The 19974-nt window shown below is 40.1% G+C and overlaps 1 protein-coding gene across 3 annotated transcripts in view; it reads right to left on the bottom strand.

Annotated features, from left to right (window-relative positions):
• The window catches only part of CALCR (calcitonin receptor), a 159047-nt gene extending 139507 nt beyond the window's left edge, over positions 1–19540 (bottom strand). For 2 of the 3 annotated variants that reach the window (XM_032711848.1, XM_032711866.1), the window contains exon 1: positions 19305–19540. The gene's annotated coding sequence lies outside the window, so the exon portion shown is untranslated. Of the gene's footprint in view, positions 1–19173; positions 19236–19304 lie in introns of those variants that run through there. The other variant, XM_032711856.1, reaches the window with a different exon arrangement.
• Between the last annotated feature and the right edge of the window lie 434 nt (positions 19541–19974).

The raw sequence follows: 19974 nt of genomic DNA, 5'->3' as shown, positions 1-19974 counted from the left end.
GCAATCAATAACTGTTCCTTCCTCAAACTGGACCTCAGTCCACTTAAATATGTGGGGAGTCTGTCCTGCACACTACTTACTGGCAAGTGATAAGAGTACATTTATTGGAAAGAAAATTCCCTACATGGCCCTCCTCACATACCTGCTCGGCAGTGTTTGGCTCTGCACAGATCTCAGCTAGATCTAGGACCAAGCTGCAACACACAAAGATGTGAAACATCCCTGGGGGTTCCTTTGTCAGCACAGCTCTCCGTGCTTGCACATTAAGCTGTGACAGATACAGTGACAAAGCTGCCGATTTGTTAAGCAATTGTCACAGAGCTCGAGTTATGATTACAGGCAGTCCTTGCTACCAGACACCTACTGCTTTAACATCAACAATGAAGATGAGTCACTAAAGCAACTTGGGAGCATCATTGAGCAAGTGCTGAGACAAATACCTTTGTCTGCTGTGATGGTGTATTCTGTGACATCTAAGAGAGCACTGCCCGGGGTCTTCTCTGCTTTATTATGTCTCTCTCCCCAATGTCTATCTCAAATATTGACACTCCGTTCCTGCTGTAAGCTCAAAGGGAGAAGGAATTTTGCCCTTTCACTTTCCTCCAGTAGCCCACTTATTTTAGAAGACTTTATCAGTCTATCCAAGCCCGAAACTTTATTAGGGTCTTTCACCTGACCATGGTAATATACGTCCTCTGAGCTTTTTCCAAACAGCAGCAGCAGGTTTATAAATTGTCATGATTTATACACTGCCACTCACACTCTAAAGGGTGAGTATGATCCTATCATATGAATTTCAGTCTCGTACAACCTGGGAAAGTTATGGTTGGCAGCAGATAAACAGAGATGGTCTGTCTGCAGACTCAGGAAGACGACTTTGCAGTTGACATTTGGTTAGAAAATTATCCTTAAATTAAATTTGTTTAATGTGGTACTGCTTTTTGACACTTGTACCAAAAAAAGTTTCACTATACTTTTGCTTTAAAAGGAATTTCCTAGCTCAGGAAATATTCTTTCACTTTATATATTTACCAGCAATAATTCACATTCTTTTTTTACTTTTGTCTTTTGAGGAGTTTTGTCTCTATAAAGAGAGATTTTCCCAGGCAAAGGAGACAAGGATGGAAGAAGTTATAGAGATGGACTGTTTAGTCTATATGTCAGAAGCACAACACGGAGCACACATGTTTAGAGAATATAAAAGCAGCTGTATGCCCCTTAAAACAACATCCGCAACACAATTTGGGATGAAATGTATATTCAGAACAAACCTTCACTTAAATAACAGAAGGAATGAAAATAGCTCAGTATCTCAACCTCACTTTTTTTAAACTTTACTTATTAGAGTGACCTGACAACCTGATGCAAATTGACTGGATAATTGATTTATTACAGTACTAGGACTTGGAGATACAATTTGATCCATTGCAAATAAGCAGAGAACAGTATGGCATCTTTATCCTCACAGCAATTCACAAACTTCAGAGCAGTCAGCTGGAGAAAAATGCTTCAAAAAAATCACAGTCTAAGCTCCATTTGATAAAGATCTGTCAATCCTATTCTGTGCAAAGAGGGATTTAGAACTAGTGAGACTTGTTCAGCTAACATGTATGTTTATTTCAGATCCTGTATTATTAGACAGTGGCTAAGACTTTTTTGTGTTGTTTCCAGCCACGATGGACTGCAGCAGACTTCTGCCACTCTTCTCCTCCAAGCAAGGTGAACCTGCAGGCAGACCAGGAGGTGGCTATTCAATTTGAAGAACAGCTGCTTGGAAACACTTTCTCAAGACATTGCCAGCTGCTCAGCATCCTGATCCACTACACATTTCCAAACACGTTAAATAGATTTATTTTCCTCTTGCAGTCAGTTTGTGAATTATCTATGTGCTTTCAGACGGGGCATTGCTTTAACTGAATGGATAGCTGGTACCTGATACTGATGTCCTGTGCCAAACACTAACAGCTTGAAGCACATGCCTATTCAAACGACATCCAATGACATCATCATTCATATGTGGAATTATGTGCAAACAGAGATGCAGAGACGGGTTTGTAATAACATAGACTTCTCCAGCTATCATAAGGATTGTTTCTTAGGAAGAAACAAATGGACAAATTTCAAAAATTAACAAGGTGTAAAAGAGGCAAATTAAACGCAGATGATGTCACCATCTCAGACATCAATTGCTCAAATGTAAATATAATATCCTAATCACTGTGTTCCAAAAACAAGTATTTAATTTAGACCAGAGTCCTTATGTTAGAAACCACAGAAGTGATTTCAGTAGGTGCTGTGAACATGCAGGTCGTTGTAAACTCCCTCAGAAACTTGCTTTGAACCAATGAATGAAAATGCATTCTTTCTCTCTCTCTTCCCTTTCAATTCCCAAATACAGATTTTTATGAAGCTTGGGAAATGCCAAATTTGAGGTCTATGAATTAATATCCTCACAACAATACACCTTCTGTGAGGCCAATTCTGTGATAATCCATTTAAATTCTGCAGGAAAAATACTTTAAAGTAAAAAAATCCAAAAGCCAACTGATACCAGCAGTGTTAAAAGGATGCCACCTACTGGGCACCTCATCAGCCTCCGGTAAGAGATCTGGAGAGGTAGGTGAAGTAATCTAAGAAAACTGAAAAAGTCTGCTTTGCAGGATAGCTCCATAAAACTGGGAATAATAATAATAATAATAACAATAATAATAATAATAATAATAATAATAATTATTATTATTATTATTATTATTATTATATCTCTGTGCTCCTTAAGCTAAGGATTTCCAAAAAACTCTACGTTTTCTTTCTTTTCTATCAGCTTTCTCATGCCTCCTTTTTTCTTTTGTAGTAGCAGCAGCAATAGACATGTTTCATAAGCATTTATTCTTTGTATTTTCCTATTAACTCTTCCCCTCATGGTGTCTATATTCCTGATGAGAAGGCTGCATTTTAACAATCTGTTCATCACTTTTCTCTGTGGTCCTCCTTGAGGCTAATAGGCACTGTCCAGGCTTCCCATTGAAAACAATTAAAATATGCAATATATGCACACAAAGGCAGAGATTCACATACATGCGGAGGTAAACACAAGGAAACATGATGGAATTAATATCGTGCTGTAGGAGAAAATTAGGCTGTGCTTTAGGCTCTGTTTCATATGGTGTCAAAAAGAAAAGTTAAAAAAGAGGTTTCAGCATTGACTTTTATTTCTTAATTTTGTGAGACTATTTCAGCCCTGTTACTTGATTGTTTGGCCACTACATTCTGCTTCAACTATTGGGTCTCCTTTTTATTTACAATATTGCTTTCTGGAAGGAAACTGTCAGGCACATTTATGTCTAATATCCCTTCCAATTGTGGAGTGCAAAATACCAGAAAAATCTGGAGAATTGGAACAAGTTTATAAAGTCTCCAGGATTAAACACAGACCTTCAGAAAACTGTGTAGTTCTTGTGCAGTTCATTACAGAGGACTAACAAAACAGAGAGATGCTTTCTCATTTACCATTGTGACCAATTTATACTATTTTAGCAGAGTTAAAAGACTTTGAAACAAACATTTATACCTACCATCTCTAGATTCCTTTTTTACAAAGATTAATGCAGTGTAAAATTAATTATATAAGCAGACTGTCTTTGCATTAGACCCTACTCACATTTTATTAGATCCTATTCTCATTTTCACTCTAGTCACTTTGCTACATTGACAGTACCAAGAGGACTTCATATGAATCAACTTTCTTCAAGTAATAATTACGGCTTTAATATAACAGCAGTATGATGTACAGTGGGTCACCGGGTTGGCTTACATAGTTTTAAAAGAAGAAACACTATACCTACTGAGGGTATCCTCCTTTTTGTACCTGTAGGAAGTATTTGGTGCAGTAACTGATGTGGTAATAGCACAGATGTGCTTTTTATTCATCAACACACAGTTTCTTCTCACCCAAACCAGAGTGAGCCTACTCACATTGTTCTAACTGCCCACTTCATGGGACCGCTATTATTTTTTACTATTTCACTCCTATTGTCATAGCACAATAATTTATGCTCAACCAGCACCTGGGTGTCAGCAAGTCAAGCCCACTCTTTAAATTCATGCTCACAGAGCTTTTGCGCCTGTGGCTGTCAAAAGGAACAACTGTATTACAGCACTGTGGTAGGACCAGCCATCACACTTGGGCCAGGTGTGAGAGTGGGTGTGTACGCCCGCCTGAGAGCAGCACCGAGGCAGCAAGTGGAGATCAAGGCTGCAGTCTTTTTGTGTTTGGTGCTACATCAGCCTGGTAACATCCCTTCTGGCCCCCACTGGCATCAGAGCAAGCCAGCATGGCTCGGAGCAGCACTGCTGCAACAGGTACATCCCTGTCCCACATGTCTGGTGGCCAGAAAAAGCTGAAAGGGTTGCTGGCAACTAGCTTCCCTTGATTACAGTTTCTGAGGCCAGCACACACAGCCTCCATGTTGGGAATACCTAAGATCAGTCCAGTCTCCTCATTAGACACCGAGGAGATTAATTTTGTCATGTATTTTTATTGTATTCTACCATTCTACTTCCGGGCATAAAAAGACAGATGCTCTGATTCCAGTCTGCATAACCACTGACTTAAATGCATGAATTCAGGTTTATGAATTCAGATTTAAGTAGTTACGACTTGTTGATGGAAATGCCATTATACACTGCTTCAAAATACCTGAATAAAGAGAGTTCTGCTCAAGGATAGCAGAAATTATGGGAATTAAAATGCAAAGGCAAGGGTTTTTTTAATCATTAGCCACCCAGACTGGCTCTAAGCAGGATGGCAATATAAGATCTGTAAGCAGCTGGGATAGGGACCTTGTTTCAGAGTGACAGGAATTTGCACCATGGACACACACAATACTTTAAGAGTGTATGTCCTAGCTACAGAAACCCCTAATTCTACCTAAATAAACAACGTAGATAGATATTCTTTTTCCTCCTCTTAGGAAAAGTCACATCACACAACTTACTTGTACAGTACTTTGAGAAGGACTACATTTCTCCTGTCCATATGGCAGTGCTTCTTACTTGCTATATTTGCCTAAAAAGGTTAAGTTCACTTAGGATGAGAATACTATGGAAAACAGTTTGTGAAATGCTGCTTTAATAAAATTATAAGAAAAGATCGAAATCACCGACTTTAAGAACATCAAATCCACCTTCTCAACCTTTCCACCCTCATGCTTTGACTATACCCAAGGATTTCAGATACTCTGCTGAAATATCAAAGAGAATTAAGAAGGAGGAAATTACTCAGGAATAACAGTGTGAAAATTAAGCAGGAGGAGAAAGAGGAAAGACAGTTTTCAACTAGATCCCTCTCTCAAATAGTGGTCTCCAAAAGTCTCCCTCCCTTTTTTTTACTATTATCTGGGAGTTCTGTCATACATAATCCTATTGCTTTGGAATTCAGCAGATTTTGAGGAAGTCTAGAGGTGTCTTAAGTACGGTAAACAAGCATCTTCGATATTTGACAGTATCCCACATTCTAACCAGTTTGAATAGCAGATCACATTTTCTATTAGTTCCTGTCACAGAAGAACCTACTCCTGACACGCTCCAGTCTCACTGACAGGATGGCAGTGCTTCCAGTTACGGGAGCTAACTCATGCCCTAGCACTACCTAATTTCTCTTGCAGTGTGTAGAATCTGCTCTTTAAAAATACCTTAAAAGGAATCAAAGTATGAAGAACAGAGTTGTACCTCCTTTATAAGGCTAATGGTAATGATCCACAGAGAAAATGCAAGTTCTTAATGGACTAGTATTAAACCTGAACATTAACAGACTCTCTCTCATACTGCCACCTTCTTTAAGATTGATGAGTTTAACTATTCAGTGGCATTGAGATCACTTCAATATTGGCTTTCAACAGTATTCTAACCATAACACCTTTAGCTTTCTGAAAATCTTTTGCAGTCTAAAGCTTTTAAACTTCTGCATTGTTTTCACTTTCCACCTCTGCTTTTACTAATGGATGAAATTTTTAGCAAAAATTCTGTGTTCAATGATGTTAAAAGGTCTTCTCAAGAAACACATATGGTTCATTCCTGTGTTTGTATATCACTGGTGTCCTTATGTCACACAGGGTCTCTTGGAATCATATTAATAAAACCAAATTCATGTAATAAAGTCAGATGATTAAAGACTCTCCAGATTATAAAGGTAACTCTGAAGTTAGAAGGCACTCGGACAACCTTTATCAGCCTTCTTGGGGACAGGTACTACAATTTTAATTGCTTGTCCTCACACTTCTTTTCTCATTGGAATCCTTCTTCAAGGGGTTTTAAAGGATGAACAGTGCCCACTGAATCAAAATTTATTCAATACTTTATCACTTGTATTCAGTGGATTTCATTTATTGTACATACATAAAACTCTGCATGGTAGACAGATTTATTCATTTCTTTACAAGGCTTTTTCCTTGGGGCTCATTACTGCAGTATAAATGCTTCACTGACAAATAACTAACCTCCAAACTACTGCTGTTTGGTGAGAGATAGCATTATCGGGATTCCACAGATGAGGAGCCCGTGCTGCATTGATGGGTTGGCATCCTTTTCCTTAATCAAAGACTTCTAAAACTTACTATCTGCTTTCAGTAGCTCAGCATATTATACACAGGAAGGATGAAGAAGCACTAAGACATGGAATGAAAAATGTCGAAAAGACAGCTGACAGTGTATTGTGTTTTCATAAATGTTGCCATGTATATCACTATTGCAATGTCCCCAGCTCATGCAACACATCCTATAGAGATCATTCCCATGGAATGTTGCCTTTTATTTCAAGGTAAACTGTATCCATATTTTCTAAAATTCCTAGGCCATTTTTTGGATTGCACATAAAAATCTGTTCCTCCTTCAAGTTCTTACAGAGGTGACATAATTTCTGCTATTTAGCAGGTAAGTTGCTGACCCTACTCTGAGTTTCAATTCCTCTGAAGAGATCAGTGCTTTCAGCCCTTTTCCTTTCTTCCATTTGTGGATATGTTTGGATGCCTCCTTTCGAGACCACAGTAATTCCCTGAGTCATAGAAAAAATAGCCCGTAAAAGGCCTCTGGAGATAACCTAGTAAACCCTCTGCTCAAAGCAGGGCTAACTTCAAAGTTAGATCTGCTTATTCAGGGTCATATCCAAGCCAGTTTGCATTTCTCCAAGGATGGAAATTTCACAGCCTCTCTGGGCAATCTGTTCCAGTGCTCAACTGTTATCATTCATCTGCTTGCTAATGATTTGGATCTGACTGTGATTTAGAAATGTCCCTGATACCATGTGACTAACACTATCAGGTTTTAGTGGCATTCACTCTGGTAAGAGTGTGAGACATTCTGCTATTTCAAGACCTTTCTTCTTCGATATATCTTGTGCAGATAATTCACCAGCAGGCTTTTCTGAAACACTGCCTTCTGGATAAAGTGTTGGAAGGCACTAATTAGCTCCTCTCCTTGTCCTTTCTGACTTTTGGGTACCAAACTATGCATCTAACATAATGAATATGGTTGTTAGAGAGGGCCTGGAAGTGATGACATTTAGCATGAGTGGGTTGTTTTGTTCCTGTCTCATTGCATGATTGTTCTTGTGTTGATTTGTTCCTGATTCATCGCTCCTAAAGATCTTGAATATCGATGCACACATGGAATACCCTATCATTTTTCTTCTCTACTGCCATCATCAAGTAAGCCTTTCCAATGGCTTCTTCATTTTTCTAATTAATGTCTTTATTGCCAAAGGGCTTGCAGTGGAAATAGCTATCACAGTGCAGTATGCAGTTCTAGTACTGCCTTGTAGGTAGATTTTGCAGCAAGCACTTGACATCCTCTGTCTTCAAACAGACACATAAACGCACACTTGACAGGCTTGCTATTCTTTTCCAGTATTCACTATTTTTAATGTATTTATGAAATTAATGAATAGCTAAACTTTACATCCAAAATTATTTCTGCAGGAATGTCTATTATAGAGATATCTGGATGCTTACCTGTATCCGTGGACTTTTACCCACACAGAATAAATGTTCTTGTATCCTACTAGCCTTGTTCTGTGCCAGAGATTCAACTTTTTCTGAAGTCAGTCCCAAAAACTTGTACCCCAATACTAATGCTTGTTTTTATGGCCACTTCTTCCTAATTTATTTGAAAATATGTATGGCTCACCACTATAAATCTCCTTTTTTTTTTTTTTTTAACAGTAACATTGCTGCTGGCTGCTTTCCCCAGAGACCTTTTTCAGCTGCACACTCCTTGGCTTTGATCTTCTCAGTTTGCTTTGCAGTATTTAAAATATATCTTCTTGAACACCTGTTTTTCATTTTGCATTTTATGATACTTCAATGCTCACTGGCAATTTGCTCAGTGTGTGGCTATGGAGCATGCTTCTGAAGTGAACTGTGGTTGATGCTTCTCTCTGGGACCATGCACACTGAGTAACTGCTGACCCACATTTTATCATCTACGTGTCATCACCATTACTGATGTGTCCTCTCATCTGATCTGTATCTTTCATGCTCTAGCTATTCTAATGGTATTCTAGGATGTTCAAGTGTCCTCCACTTACATACTTTTTATTTCATTCTTACCTCTCCTACTGGAAGTCTCCAGCACCACACTTCTCCTCTGGAAAAAAGAATCTTTTTATAACCAGTTTCAGCTGGCTGATTCACTCACACCAAAGGACTCAGTAGGTCCTCAGCTTTCCTAAGATTTCTCTCTGAAGCCATACACTTCAAATCGCTCCAACAGTCTATTCACATTTCTTCTGTCGGCTTCACAACTTTTTGCTTCTTCTCATCTCTCTGTACAAAAGAATATGAGAAACAGAGGATCTTCCTCCTTCTTTGCCTGAAGTCCAGCAAAAAAACTGATTCCACCAACGAAACCTGTGCATTAAATGAAGCTTTCTTCTTTCAGGTCTACACTTCTTGCCTTCCTCTGTAAGAGGAACATAAAATTTTCTCCAGATTCTATCTGTGAACTTGGTTTAGTTTACCATAAAGTTAATATATAAGTTACCAGTTAATATAAAGACATATCTAACAGTATGCAAGTCCTGCTCACACACTGAACGCCATGAACTAAACAGAATTGCTTACATTAACTAGCTTTTCAGATAGCCTCTGTATCCTACCCTCTAAAGCTCAACACAATAAACCCATGAAGAATAAACACCACTGTCTTAAGATCATTACACCAGTGTATTACAATGGTGAAAATGGCTCATGAAAGAGACTAGAACCTTTAAAGTCTGCTACAAAAGTTCAGCAGGGCTGAAATGGTCACAGCAGTGGCAGGTTGACATCCTACATGTTTCAGTCCTGATGGAAAATAAAATCTCACCAGAAATCTTCATAGAGTGTGCTGATAGCACAATACTGGTGAGACTCTGGCAGGTCATGTACAACTGGCACATTGTCAAGGGTATTGCCCTGAACTTCTCCTTTATGAACTTTCTTCTGTTCTACTCCTGCCTCCTCCCAGACATTAGCTGTTTCTTCTCACCTATTTCTACTCTTCATTCTTTCAGTACCGTTCACGATTCCTAGTCAGACCTAGCTCCTTCCAAGCTTTCTGCCACTGCAGTTCCAATCTCTTTCCCTGACCTTTAGTTTCTTCCCTTCTTAACTATCTCATTTTCCTGATTTCATGACTCCAGTATATTTAGTGGGGAAGGAGGGGAGGGAATTCTCTCTTCCAATGCATCTTCCTCCTAATGTGCTGTTCTGCCAGTTCCTACCCTAACGAGACTCTAAATGCCTCTTTCTGGAAATATCAGTGGTTTTCAATTATCAGTTTGTCCCTCAGCATCTAACTTATTGCACAAACTTGTCCTTCTCAAATGACTCCTGCTCCAAATCCACAGTTCACTGGCCCTCGGTAGTAACTCCTAATTCCAGTTCCGGTATCCCTCTTCCGTGTCTGAAACCATTTCCAGTTTCCCACATTCCATACTGTTTATACCTCTTCCTGCTCTTCCTTTGTACTTTAGGCTTGTTCTATGTACTCTCACGTAGGTAGCACAAACTGGCCTATAATACCACCTCAAAACTGCAACTGCAGACGAAAACTCTAGAAGATTCAGGCTATACATGTGTGGGTGTAGCCAAATGGTAGAAGGTTCAGCCTTGACTCAGAAGCCATCTACTGCCAAGTCCATTTTCCACCACGTGGTAGCACAAGAACTTCTCAGAGAAAAAGAGCGACCAGAACTTGCAAACATAAGCAAAGCAATATATCTTGCACTGGAGCAGATTTTCAGCAACCATGAAAATTATATGGCTAAAACTTTTCAAATAAATTCAACAGTTTGAAGGTAGAGACAGGGTTGTGGTGGTTGGTTTGGTTTTTTTGGGTTTTTTTTGTTTTTTAATAAGTATGCACTGTGAATAGGGCTATATTCTCTCCCAGTGTCTCCTCCAGGCTGTTGTATCCTTGTCCATCCAAACTATGTCCATTGTTGAGCACAAGACACTCACTATATTATGGTGCAATTTAAAAAATTGAAATAGTATTTAATAGCAATAAAATATTTTTATACATAAATGAAATTTTGCTCACTTCCACAAGTATTTTTATAATGATAGTAAAAATCTGGATTTCATTTTTTAAAATCCTGTAATTCATTAATATCTTTTCTTTTCACTTGAAAATATTTAAAGATTTTCAACAGAAAAATAAGTTCTGAAATACAATTTTTTAAATTCTATACTGAAGTAATTGGCATAACTGTCTTTAAATGTTACAGTCATGTGATTTCTCCATATGAAATTACACATCAGTGGAAAACCATAATTCATCACTTCAAGAAACCTCTTATGAAACATATTCTTTCATGTGATATATGTCATGTCTGTAACATTTGATTATAGTAAATAATATGCTGACCATATGTTGCAAGGTATTTACATAAGTAGATAAATTATAGGCCTTGATACTAATAAAATACCGTCCTAATATTTTGTGAGAGAATGAAGACACTTTCAGATAATAGCTGAGGTTCCAGAGGACCCTTTCTGCATACAGTGCACACACATACCTCCTTCTGGTTTAACCACACACATTTCTCATGCACTGCAGACCAGTAAACCTAATTTCTTTTCCTCTTATTAAAGGGGAGGCTAGTAGTTTAAATAAAAAGATTTTTGTAATTTCTGTCACTGTGCAGGCAACTCAGCTACAGCAATGACAAAATACTGGAGTGGGCTTGGATTTTTAGTACGCATGTAAATCTCAGATGTGAATTATTTTGAGCAGCAGATGAAAGAGAAATTATACAGTTACCCAGTGAGTACCTACAGATTTTTCCACTGATGACCTCTGATTACATCAGGCATTTCATGGAATAAACACATTTCCTTAAAAACACTGCAGATCTGATTGGCAATAAAGTCGGCAGGCATTTAAACACTTATAAATCCAAACTTACGTGTTTTCTTTTCAGTGCTGAAATTACTTCAGTCTTTAGGAAGCATATACTATGAAATACCATGAGACAATAAAAACAAAAAATGCAATAAAAACCAGCTGAGTAGAAAATACTGGGTCTGCTTTATCTGTGAGAACATATGGTAATAATGATTATTATTTATTACTTGATCCTGCTTCAACCCAAAATGTACTTGGCAACATTTGAACACAGAGGAAAACATTGTATGTAACACAAACAGCTCAAGGGCTTAAAAGAGTCAAGCCCTTCAGCAGTCTGTAGTAGTAGAAGTGGTCCTCAGAAAATTAAAGGAAGTCTCCACTCACGCAATTTGTTCCCTATAACCAACTTTTTCTCAAGACCAGGGCTTAAAGGATTTGCTCAATTCCAAGCACTACAGCTCTGCACAGTCAGGAGCCCATGATCAGGTGTCTACGGGTTAGTCTTTCAGTTTCTCAACATTCTTAAATACTCTGAAGCAAAGCCAAAGACTTACCTGAGATGCTCCAAATTGGTCAGACTAAACTACCCTTTGAACTAGCCTCACATGAATCCTGTTTGCTATTTTCTTTTTTTAGAAACAGAGTTCCTGCAAGAGTTGCAATATAAAACATTATGATTCAATAATCTACTCAAACACCTGTATAATCAACCAAACCAGTATCAGTGATCTGTCTTATCAATATATTGTATATGCAAAATTAAACACTGGAATGTGAATGAAATTTCCCCTGCTAAAATATATGCAAGTGGAAGACAATGCTGTCTATTACTTAATTAGGCATTTTGTAGCATAACTTTCCAGAAGTTCATCTCTACCACTAAATGTTCATGTGGATATAGCATTCAAAGCATCTCTTTCTTCTGAATGCTCTGTTTTCTGCCAAATATTCTTCAAATTTTGTGTTAATTGATGCAATTTCTGCATCCCATACCTTCAGTCTTCATAGTGTTTCTGTCCCAGCAGCAGCAGCACAGTTGAGGATAACAGCAGCAAACCTACTGTTCCCTTCAGTATTGTTTTGGAGACAAAACAAAATGAGGATCTCATTAGGAGCTGGACTGACTGGTGAGAACAGTTCTTATCAGGAGAGATTCAAATTTTAGTCATATGAGGAAACTCATCAGTCTTAGATACCTTTCTCTACCAAAACTGAGAAACTTTAGGAAGTTTCTCTACACAATCTAAGTAGTGAAGGTGTAAGCATCCTGTCTCCCGTCCCTCAATATTTAAGGCTAGAGGAGATTGCACGCAGCTTGTTTAGAAGTATGAAATGCTCAACCTATTTCAGGCTGCTAGTATAGTCTGGAGAGAGATTATCGTGACAATGTAATGACCATCTAGTATCTTTTGATGTTTATTTTACTCCACTGAAAGAGAGATGACAGCTCATAACATTGAAAGAGCTGTAACTTTATGGGACAGCACTCATACCTCTTCTGTGAGGAATCATACTTATCCATTAAAAGATGCTTACCATCAGATGTTGTCTGACATATGGCAAATTACACCATCATGTTTCAACAACGAAAAGGGAGTGCAATGTAAGAGAGGGGCCCAGTGATGAAGCATCTGCACAGCCACAGGTAACTAAGACTACAGCACACAGGCTACGCTAAGGCTACTGAGGCTACAGGTAACTAAGATGTGAATAGAGACAAATATCAAGAAAGAAAGTTGGATGAAATCACATGATGATAGCTCTGCTCAAGAAGTTTAGGTTGTGCAACATAAAGTGAGACACAAACAAGTTCAGTATTGAAGGCAGTGTAGAGCATCACCAGTTTGGCGCTGCACCATAATGCAGGTAAATTTAAAAAAGAAAAATTTCCTGTAGCGTTCATGTTACTTCATAGATCACAAGCCCCATCCAACTTGGCCTTGAACATTTCCAAGTATGTGCCAATCACAACTTCTCTGGGCAATCTGTTCTAGTGTCTCACCACTCTCGTCATAAAAAGTTTCTTCCTGTTATTCAGTCTAAACTTGTCCTCTTTCAGTTTGAAGCCATTACCTCTTGTCCTATACTATATGCTCTTGTAAAATGCCCCTCTCCAGCCTTCTTGTAAGTCTGTTTTAGGTACTGTAAGACTGGAAGATCTCCCTGGAGCTTTCTTTTTTCCAGGCTGAACAGCTCCAGCTCTCTCAGCCTGTCTTCATAGGAGAGGTGCTCCAGCTCTCTGATCATCTTCATGTCCCTCGTCTGGAACTACTCCAACAGTTTCATAAGCTTCTTAAGTTGGTGGTCCCAAAGCTGGATGCAGCACTCCAGGTGGTGTCTCACAAGATCAGAGCAGAGAGGCAGAATCAGCTCCCTTGACCTCCTGGTCACGCTTCTTTCTATGCAGTCCAGGACATGACTGGCTTTCTGGGCTGCAAGAGCACATCACCACCTCATGTTGAGATTTTCTCCAACCAATTCTATGATTCACTTGAATCATGACAGTTTGATTTGCTACAGATAACTGCTCTGGCACACACAACTTGTAGGGAAGATCAAGATACAAACGAAATACAAGTGCAGAGCTACCTGTGATTTTTCTAAGCAGTTAACATTCATTACTGATATCAGCTGGAGGGAAATCAAGACTAACAGAAATGGAGTCATCCATCTGCAAAGATCACAGGTGAGATGCTACAGTCACTTGATCATTCTCATGTTAGAGGCATGCCTCAGTGCTGCCTGAGAGAAACAGAAATGGCTAATTCACTCTATGAATTTATTCAGTCTTTGATTACCTTTCTCTCACTTCCATTCAGGTCTAAACAGTGCCGTGGATCACAGCATTTTTTGTTATGTGAGCACTGAAAACTAAGTAAATATTTCACTATTAAAAAACCACAAGCAGAAAATTTAGTTGACCTTTGAAGGGACACTATGCCAAATGTGGAGTCTCATTCCAGTCACTAACAAAAAGGTAAACCAGAAGTTTAGTTTGTTTTTCTTTTACAAGTATATCTCAGCATAATCTTAATCATGGAGCCTTGACATATTTGGAATGGCAACATTTTGTTTTCAGAAGCATTCAGTATATTTAAAAGAGATATTTTTAACTGTCAGCTTAATTCTGAGAAGGCAACTGTGAAGATAAGACACAATTCATCTTGACTCAAGCAACCTCCAGATATGTCTGTAAATTCACTTGGCATTGCCTGCAGATGTGTTTGATTCTAGGACAAACCATCAGAATAAAAATCTTCTTTTCTAATTGTCAAGGGGTAATTCAGCACTTCATAGAGCACCCAGGAAGAGAAAGGCATTTCAAACACCTCCTTTTGAATAATAGCAATTTTCTAACCCCCTGCTTTAGCTTTACCTCAAGATAATGAGGACACCACAAACTAAACATGTCAAAGCCACCCAAAAGTTTACATCATATCTTACTACTCCTTTAAAGTACATACCATTAGAGTTACCATGAATAAAATACTGTGAAATCATAGATTCAAAAATACTGCAGAATTTACTGAATGTATTATTCATCTAACCATTGATAATAGTTAACATTATTGATCAAAAGCCATAGGCTAAGGGATTTGGTTCTTATATACACTGCTGAATGTGACCAAGCAGGAAATTATTTGCTAAACAGTGTCACAGGAAACTGCAACATTGAAAATGTGACATATGAAACTGAAAAGCATGTTTATTTCCAAAACCACTACTAAAAATGTGGTGTAAACAGCCAATTCTGCCAAATCTATGTCCAGTCTTTTATATTATAAGTGATAAAAAAGCGCCAAGGTCCAGATGCTACTCCACGTCACCTTCCCTGAACCCCACATGATTACCGTGCTAAAAAGCAGGAGTACGGCTATCATGTTGAGGTGCAGCAGATAAGATGCACTTCTATGAACTGCATTTCTCAGTTTGTTTTGTGCACAGCATGTATAGGTAAGAACACCAGTACTGTACCATCAGTCTATCTTCCGGACCCAGAAGTCTTTGTCCCTGCAGGTTCCCTGGGTCTCTGGTGCACAGGTTAAGCCGGTCCTTGCAGTAAACCACCTTTCAGGACTACAGTTCAGTATGTGACTTGAACAGTACTAGTTCACCTGTCTACCATATGATCCTAATTCAGAAGGCATTTAGGGGACCATGGAAAAACACATGGCAGCATACCTCTGGTGTCCTTTATATCTACTCTTGCTCCAAGTATTATTCCCTATCAACTATGGTCAATGACTCCACTTTCTTCTTGTGGCTGATCACCAAAATTTCTAGTTCTTCCTTGTTTTAATGGTAAATCTTTGCATACATCCACACAAAGCAGCACAATCAGTCAAATGGAGCTCACTACTAGAGGTAACTACCACCTCCAGGTCCTTCCCACTCTGAGGATTCATATCCTTAAATGAGGGTCACCTCAAAAGCACGGAGCCAACTGAACAGCTCATAGGCTCACTGGTAAAGCAAGACTATATCCTTGGTTTGTTCAGCAGATGCCCTGAAGAAAGACTCCTGCAGTATCTGGATACTATCTTGATTAAAAAGGTGTCCAGCTGAAACATGCCCATAACTTCAACACTTAACACAAGGCATGGATTTTCCAGTTGTAATTTCCAGGTGACTACCAAGACCAGTGTTGTTGGCAGTGCTCCTTATTGACTGAGATGTGGCCAATTATCTCTTCCATTGTTATCTTGTACCAGGTAGTTCTTCATGTGAGCAATTGTGTGTCTCTCCACTTAAGCTACTAGTAATTCACTCCATTGAAGTGACTGAAAGCAATGTCAAATAGAAAGTGGGTATAACACCAAAAACCAGTCCAAACCAACATGTAATTAAGTGCTGTTCTTTTGTAGGCTAATGCTAGTAAAAATTAAGGTTAATACTGAAGAAAATAAGATCAGAGGAAAATAATATACAACCTTAAGGTACTGGTCATTCATTTCTGGGTACCTTTATCAAAGAATCAATTAACATTTAATCCTGTTAAAAGGTGCTCAGTGTACCCTTGTTAAGTAAAGAGCATTTGTATTTCAGACCAAGATTATCTGTTGGCCTACTGCATGACGTTCAGCAAGATGTCTTAGACTTCCTGACTACTTATACTGCAAATTTTTCAAGGGAGTGAATTTTACTCTGTACATGTAGTTGTAGGTAGAGACCTGACTGGATGCCACTCTAACACAAACAATGGTAGAGAGGGCTCAGCACATAATAAGATCACTCGTGTGATCTAACAATGCTAACAATCTGTGTTAGCATTAATGAGACTATCAATATTGACTTCAATGGCAATAGTTAGGACCCAAACATCAATTACCAGAAATAAAACAAAACTGAGTTTACCAGCTTATTAATATGTAGTCACTTTCAAAACCAAATTTCATGGTATTTGCCAGTATAACTTTGTCAAGTGTAGTTCAATTATTTAGTTATTTTCCCAAAACCTCTATTTGCATGCATGATTTTTAAAACAAATATAGAAAGAGTTCCTGAAAAATCATTAGATAGAAGAACTCTAGTCATGATATCCTCTTTCTTCTTCCACTTCACTTACCCAAAACTAGTAGAAATTATTTGCAGCTATTTTGGTCATGCCAACATTATTATATAACAGGACTTGCATATAGCTTCTTACAGGTCTACAGATACAGATTTAAAATTAACTGGCTAGGTTTTAAGCATTGTTCCACTCTACTTCGATCTGGAAGAGAGCTAGAATAAAAACAATTCAGCAAACATTCTGTAGAAAATTGTTTTCATTTTTAATGAAAATTCTCAACTTCTTCAGATGCTTTTCAAAACCATTCAGCTGTAGACATGGAAAAAAAAAGTTTACTAAACTCGACTCAGTTCAGTTTATTAAGCAAAAGCTTGTGAATATATTATTCAGTAATATTTCAACAAGGTTTTTAGAAAAGATGCTTCTTTTCTTTCATCTCCCAATAAAGCTTACAACCTGCAGAGAACTAAATTGTAACATGATTTGTTTGTGGACATTTTTATAGTACGTCAAATATTTAGCAGTTTACTTGTAAACTTTTTTGACACAAGCAAGGTAATCAATAACAATACCTCTGTTAAAATACAGTACATATTCAAACTTCAATCCAACTTATGATCCATTCTCATGAAACAAAAATCAGAGTATAAGACAAACCTGGACTGTCTACTCCTCTTGAAAGCACAATACAGTTTATCCTATATAGTTTTTTAACAAGTATTAAAACCTGTGTGGCCCTTATCCACAATTCTAAAGCAGTACTGTATAGAGTTGCTAGAAGTGCCATTACCAGTCAAATTGAAACATTGCCACTTGAATTTCTAACTAAAGTTGGCTGTCAATCACAATAAATGATAATGAAGACCTACAGTGAAGCCCACTCTTTGGAGAGGTTAACTGGGATTTTGCCATTGATCTTAACAGGACCAACATGTGCTCAAGATTTATAAAGTTAGAATACTTCACTACATGCCAGAAGGTAGAGAAACACAGAATTTCAGTTAATTTAGAATTATTTCATGTCAACTAGCATAAGACAGCTATAGCAAGCATCGGAGCAGCAGCTTAGCAGAAGTTGCCTACTGGTAAAGGTTTTTGTATGTCTAAAGAAATTAAAGGAAGTATTATCTCTCCTGAATTTAACGTACCTGCTTCACAATTATGCCTAGGATTTTGAGTGGTGAATTAAATTCCCTCTTCAGCTCAAAATCACTGCAGTTTGAGCTGCTGGTAGCAAAGAAATGTTATCCTTGTCAGCCTTGATGCACTCAGCCCTAGAGCAGCATAGGGACCCTTCCACTGACCAAACACAAAGGTTCTCCCCCAAATATCATCCTTTAATAACTGAAGGGGAAAAGGAGTAGAAGCAAGACCTTGATTTCATTCAGTGCCTATAAAAAAGCAAAGATATTTTAATGTGATGTCTTGATTAATTCATTCTAAGCTCCCTTTATCCAGACTACTTAACTCTAAAGTGCACAGTCCTGGAAAGAATATCACACGCTGTATTACCCTTAAGAAGTTCAAGTGTATGTAAAAGTCAGTGTATGTAAAAAGCTGGTAGGAAGGCAACTGTTAAATATTGACAATATTGACTTCAAGAGGTCTTGGGATACACATCTTTCTATTTACTCTTTTTATGAATGATTTTTTCATTCATCATTTTGGTCACAATTGACATTCTGTAACTAAAATAAACCAGAAGTTTTTCTCTTTTCTTTCAGATTGTCAACTACATTAACCTTGTCAGGAAACCCACAAGAATAAAATCAATATAGCAATTTAAAGACAAAATTGGCAGGCATTATATTGTACTTGGACACATCCAGTAAATAGCCTCATACATCAAACTACTGTCATCAATGGCAATATTCTGAAACCTACTAATGTTGTTTATTACATTTGCGGTGTGAAATGCCAAAGTAAGTACAGATATCGGTCCAGTAGATGAAAAATAACACGGAAATAATATCTCACATGCTTGAGAAGCACGGACTAGTGACTCAGGTGTCATTTAAACGCCCCGTACTTCCAGCACGGAGAGCGGCTGCTCTCTATAAGCGATACGGTACCAGCAGCGACCTGTTCGCCTATGCAGAAGCCGCAGCGGGAACTCCGGGATCCACCGCGCCCCATCCCCGCGCCCCGACGGCCAGCTCCGGGCAGCGCCGTCCGTCCTGTGCCCCTTCCCCGGGGTGGCACCGCACACGCCGCCGCTGCAGGTCGGAGCTCCTACAATCCAATCCCTCTTTCCCCCCCATTTCTGGCTGCCCTACCAGCCGGGGTGTAACTCCTCCGGCATCCCCCTCTCCGCCGCTCGCTGGACCCTCGCGGCTCTCCCGCCCCGCGGCCGCTCTCCCGAGGTTGCGAGTGGGGAAGGGCAGGCAGCGAAGTTCGCGGGACTTACGGTGGCAGCGCTCCCAGCGCTGGCGCGGCACCTCTCCCGGCCTCCCGTCACCTCGGGCCACCTCCGCGGCGGCTCGGCGCCCGCTCCGGCGCAGCCCGGACGCCCCTTCACTCCTCAGAGGAGCTCATGGGGCCGCCCGCTCCCCGACACCCGCCCGGTGGATCCCCGCGTCCCGGAGGCGGCGGACAGACACCAGCCAGGGTCGCGCGCTTCTGGCGGGGCTGCGCCTCGGGCAGCATCTGCCTCCTCTCGCCCGCGCCGCGCCCACCCCCCGCTCCACCCCGGGCGCCGGCGAGGCTTCGCGCAGACGTCGGTGCGGGGCGGCCGGAGCCCGCCCGGCGGTGGCGGCAGCGCCTCCTCCACCCCCGCCTCCCCGCGGCTCCCGGCCGCTCCTGCCGCCGGGGCAGCCGTGCCGGAGCCGCCGCTGCGGGGGCGGGAGGAGCGGGGGCCGCCGGCGCTCCCGACACACCGCCTGAGGAAGGAGGGGTCCCGCGGCGCGGAGGCGAGGGACGCCCGGCCCGGGGGCCTGGGGCGCGCCCCCCTCGTCCCCGCGGAGAAGGCGGAGGCGGCAGCGCGGCGGCTGCCCTTTGTCAAGGCGGTGCCTTCCGAGCGGGGCCGGGGGTCCCCGCACCGCCGCCGGCTGGGCTGTGTCCGCAGCGAGGGTGTCAGG

Source organism: Chiroxiphia lanceolata, chromosome 1, assembly GCF_009829145.1.
Source record: "Chiroxiphia lanceolata isolate bChiLan1 chromosome 1, bChiLan1.pri, whole genome shotgun sequence".
NCBI classification, from domain to species: domain Eukaryota; kingdom Metazoa; phylum Chordata; class Aves; order Passeriformes; family Pipridae; genus Chiroxiphia; species Chiroxiphia lanceolata.
This window is presented reverse-complemented; position numbering and strand designations above follow the sequence as displayed.